The sequence below is a fragment of the Arachis ipaensis genome, chromosome B09, assembly GCF_000816755.2.
Source record: "Arachis ipaensis cultivar K30076 chromosome B09, Araip1.1, whole genome shotgun sequence".
Lineage (NCBI taxonomy): Eukaryota > Viridiplantae > Streptophyta > Magnoliopsida > Fabales > Fabaceae > Arachis > Arachis ipaensis.
Genome location: NC_029793.2, coordinates 133,535,482 through 133,541,273, shown reverse-complemented (window position 1 = coordinate 133,541,273; position 5,792 = coordinate 133,535,482).

Sequence of the window (5,792 nt, the reverse complement as noted above, 5' to 3'; positions counted from 1 at the left end):
AGTATGTCGTTTTAACCCCAGCCTATTTTATAACTTTTCATCGCCGTGCTTTACCATCGCATGTTTGAAACATATCCTCTTTTGCATCAAGCCTGCCTTGTAACTTCTGCTTCGTATCACACTTTTTTCTTATATTTTTATGCCATATGAATATCCTAATATTTGAAACTGTGTAAATATATGCTAAGACTTTTTGCTTTTTTCTTAAGGTGTTTAAAAATATAAAGTGTTAAAACTATGTAATATTTTGTGTATTAAATTAATTTTTGAGGACGAAAATTTTTATAAATGGGGTAGGATGTAAGACTCTGAATTTTTGGAACTTAAACAACAAATTATTTATACTTTATTTTATTTATTCAAAAATATATTTTCAGAGATTTTTATATATAAATCGGGCAAGTTCTTATTTATAATTTAAAGCTTTAGTAAGTGAAAAAGAATGGAAACTTTATGTTACTTAATTTGAATATTTAGACTTTGAATCTTATTTTATGAATAAAGGAAGAATTAATTTGATTATCTCTAATTTCTATTGAATTAGTATTTAATTAAAAATAATTTACAAGTTGATGATAAAATGGTATTTTAAAGATAATTATTTTGTATTTAATTTGATTTTAAATTATTACTCTATTCTTTTATTTTTAGTAAAATTACTACAATACCTTTACCCCTTTTTATTTCAAAAAAATCCTAACCCTAATTCCATTACCTATAACACTCTCTCACCTTTCACCAAAAATAGCCGCCACCTCCAGTACCCAACGGAGAGAAAAGAAAAGGGGGAAACAGAAAAGGAGAAGAAAGGAAAAGAGAAGAAGGAAAGAGAGGGAGAAGAAGGGAAGATGACGCCAGTGGGCATCATTGCCACCGTCGCCGCAGCTGTGTTGCCGGAAAGAGGGGGTTCGCAGAGAGAGGGAGGTGCGCGAACAAGCGCGAGAGAGGAGACACGGAAGAAGGAGCCGCCGTCGTCGTCCATGGGGCTGTCATCGTGCGTTGCCGCTAGCTTCGCCGTCAAGCTTCTATGGCTGTCGCCGTTGAGCTTCGAGGAGTGAGGGGATCGCAAAGGGAGAAGGTGGTTTCCGTCACCGCTGCCGCATTGCCGTCGATGAAGCTTCTGTCGCAGTCGCCGAAGCTCCACATTGCCGTTACAGCCATTGGAAGCCACTATTGGAGCCTCCATCTTCTTGATCAACTTTAGCCTTGTTTCAGATTTTCTTCCTTGTCCGTCAAAATCCTTGTTACCATGAGGGTTGTCGCTTAAGTCGTATATGTTGGATGATGTTGTCATAGTGAGTTTTTCCACCGCTAGTTGAAGCCGCCACTATTGAAGCTCATTGGAGTCAACCGCTGTAGCTACGGCTACGTTGTACTTAGTCCCGTTTGGTACAGTAACATATCTTTTCTCCGAAAACCTTTTTTATCACTGTTCTGATATATGTTGCTGAGGTTTTGGCGTGTTATTGCAATAGGGTTGAGTTTCGGTTCTTGCATGAGGCGTTTGGAGTTGCTGCTGTTGTTGCAAAAGCGATACGAAGCTGTGGTTACGGTTGCCACTACTGTGGGCTGGTAGAAAGGGGTTTTGATGCATTTTATAGCTTTTGGATTTTGACTATTTGTGGTAGGGGCATTTTCTTAAACTCATTTTACTATAAAGAATTGTTACAAGTCGATATTAATATGAAAAATACATTTTTTAATGATTTCATAAGTCTTATGGATTGAATGGAATTATTTTGGATAAAGGTAATCGTTTGCTTGATTGAATTATTGATTGGTTGAGGTGGCTAAAAATTATAATTTTTAATTGATTATGTTGAAGTGGGTTTAAATTGTGATTTACTGGATTGGTTGTTTGAATTATGGATTTTGTTGATTTTCTTGAGTTGAGTTGGTGTGGTTGTGATAATGGTTTATTGGAAACGATTGGAATGGTTGAGAGATGTTTGGTTTGGTTTGGTTGGGATCCTTGGAGGGTGGTAAAGTCTAAATTTTAGAGGAGATGCTGTCGAAATTTTTATTAAAAAAAATTAGAGACTTTGTTTGAAGTGTTACTTAGAAAAATTTGAATTTAAGAATCAGATTATTTGATTTTGATTTATTAATAAAATAATAAATTATGTTTTGAATTTGAATTATCGAGAAAAAAAATTATGTTTTAAGTTTTCTTTATTGAGAAAAGTATTATGTTTTGAATTCGATTTATTAAGAAAAGAATTATACTATTTTGAGTTCGATTTATTAAGAAAATAATTATGTTTTAAGTTTAATTTATTTAAGAAAATAATTATGTTTTGAGTTCGATTAAATATGAAAAGACTTATGTTTTGAGTTTGACTAAAGAATTATATTTGGAGTAGTTTTAGTGAATTTACAGTATTTGAATTTGATTGGTAAAGAGGGATGATTTTTAGGTCTTTTGTGAAGTTATTAAACTTGAGAATGAAGTTGAAAGTGAGTTTTATGCAATTATTTCATATCTAAGAGTTATGCTTTTGGGAATTTTAAAATGGAATTGAAGAGTGGATTATTGAAGTTAATCTAAGACTTTTGATTTGGTGAAAATGAGTTTTATGACAGAGAAATGGATTTAATTTGCTTTTTCAAAGAGATTTTGATATTTGAGCTTCATGGGAAGACGCAAAGATTGTGGTTTTGTCCTGCTTGATCCAGGTTGGTATTTGTTGACCCTTCGTCGCAAAATATGGCCGGACACTTAGACTTTTTCGGATATTTCCTCGAAAGGAAGTAAATTTTCTTTGGAGTTGCACGTACCGAGGGACTATCTAAGGTTTGCTACCAGACATGTCAAGTTTGACTGTATAACTAACAGATGAGCTCATTGGCCATAGGACATGCATGTATCATTTGCATCTATGTGATATTGTTTGGGTGTACATATTGTATTTGGTTTGCCTATGTGAATATTTTTGTTTAACTGCTAATTGCCATACTTGCTGTAATTTCTCTTGATTGTTTTTTAACCTTATTATTTGTGATTGTGACTAGTTGGTTTGGAGCGTGATGGTTTGAGTGGTGATTTGATTAAGCTTTGGGTCGGAGGCCATAATTTGATTTTCTATTAGGCTGGAGGCTGTGATTGGATGAATCAGTGGTAAGTTTGGTTAGTATGGTCCTTTGGTATGTAGTGAAACTCTTTGGATATTATGTTTGATTGGATTTTATAAATTTAAAATATGAATTTGGATTTTCGGAGAATTAACCGTTGGTTTTTAAAAATGTTCATAAGACTAGCGATGATCACTGCATTTGAAAACGGTTTTCTTTTAAATTTCTTATTATGGCTATTCTTAAACCCTCTAATGAGAACCTGCGAGGACGATGTTTTCATCCCCTACAGACTTCTCTCTTTTCAGGATGGACGAGGAAACTTATAAAATTTTTTATGAGTTCTTAGCTGTACTATTTTTGTTTGGATATATTACTTATAGTTTTTCCCTCGCTTTTGCTATTTTTATATTTCTGTAAAGAGGGATAGGAATTATAATGATATCTATGTTCATAATATTTGTAAGTTACTTGAATGAGAAGTTTTGTATGTTTATATATGCATGTTTGTAAAAAGTGAAAAAGGAACCTTCGATTTTTTAAATAAAAAAAACAATGATTCAGTTTTGAGGGTTAAAGGATCCTATTTTATTAATAAGTATATTTAAAGTCATTGTAATATTCCTCACTATCAGAGTGGCGCAACCGGAAGCATGACATTCTAGTAGTAAAGGTATTACAACTCACATGAGGTATGATGAAATTTGGTCACAATTATGCAACGCATGCAGATGTACGGCGTCAATTTCCTTCTGCTATAACTAGTAGTCACTGTCTGCACCCATTGCAGCTCCTTCCGGCAAAAAGATTGGGCATTTTTTACTTGACGAGAATTTTCCCCTCTCATTATTCCTTACAATCCTTGTTCTACATGACTCAACATGAGATTGAAAATAGAATGAGCAAAATGCAAAAGTTTCCTTAGCTAGGAATACTTCACAGATGCTGCCCTCAATCCGAGCTCTGTTATTCTCGGCGTGCTTGAATGACTCAATCATCTTCTCAAATGGGTACATCCACCTAAATTGGACTAGCCGACATAGTATTGCTTTGTACAGTAGATGGATTGCTAAGTGTTCCATAACGTCAAAGAATGATACAGGGAATATCCTCTCCAACTTACAAAATATGATGGAAATGTTCTTGTCTATGACTGTGAGGCCATTAATACTAAGTTTGGTTGCACATAACTCCCTAAAGAACTCACTTATTTCTGTTAGGGGTTTGCAGATGTTGGTTGGAAGTTCTCTGAACGCACAGGAAGTAACGACTCCATGAAGACTTGACAATCATGACTCTTTAACCCAGCAAGTTTATCCTGTGACACGTTTGCACACATGCTCAAGTTAGAGGTGTAACCATCAGGAAACCTTAATCCTCTAATCCACTTACAAACATTTTGTCTCTGTTCCTTCGTTAGAGCGAACACCGCCTATGGTTTAGTCCACCGCTTGTTGTCAAGTCTCTTTGGTAGCGTTTGGTGGAGAGATAGAGACGAAAAGACTGAGATTGAGAGATAGAGACTAAGAGACAGAGATTGAAATAAATCTCAGTATTCTGTTTGGTGTAAAGTGGGAGACAGAAATTGAAACAAAAATAAAACTCTAATTTAATTTGTACAAAGGGTAAAACTGGAATTAATTAACTGAAATGAGGATATTTTAGGTATAAATATTATTAAAGTTTCAGTCTCCATCTTTAAAAATTTTACTCCCCTGTGTCCCTACTTTTTGGAGGTACTGAAATACTGAAATTTTAGGGACAGAGACAGAAATTTTAGTACCAGTCTCTAAACCAACAAACATGATACTGAGTCTCAGTCTCTTAGTCTCTGTCTCAGTACCTCAAAACAAACGCTAAGTTCATATCTGGCCGCCTCAAATGTCCGTCAAGTTTAACCAAGCCTTATCGTTGTTCTTTATTCGCTCATTGTCCATTACTGTGTGCATAATATTATCAAAAACATTTTTTCAATGTGTATCATATCAAGACAATGTCGAACTAAATTGTCTTTTCAATAAGACAACTCCTAAAATATACTTTATTTAGTCCAATTATGCTCTCTGCCATATCCCAGAAGTCTCAGACCTGCCCCATTATCGATGATCTGTGGGATTCTTCTAACACGCTGCTAAACTTGCCTACTACCCAATCTCACAGATACCTCTTTGTGTTCAGTTTTATTCTTTTTGAAGGATCTTTATTGCGCCGAAAAGAGTGATCCATGTCGAAGAATCTTCGATGGCAATCAAATCAAGAATTCTTTCCGCCATTCGACAACCAAAATGCCTTTGTATCCTCCATACAACTGGGACATGTCATTCTGCCCTTAGTGGACCAACTTGATAACATATCGTATGCTGAAAAGTCATTGATGGTCTACATCAATGCTTCCCGTAGTTGAAAGTTTGTCTTCATCGACGGTACTCAACATCTTTTTTATAGTAAATGTTGATGTCCATACAATAATTTTTTGGCCTTTTATTTGTGTTAACATTTTTTTTTGTATTTGACTTGATATATTCCTCTACAATATGACTTTTAACACGATATTCCTAACATTATTGTAACTATGTTTTTAATGACTATATATAAATTAAAAATGAGCTGTATATTTATTTTTTTTATTCTTTAAATATCAATTTCATTATTCGTATTTTTGTGAATTTTTTTATATCTATTTGTTCTTCTTCTCTTATTGAGTATGATATAGTTTTCTA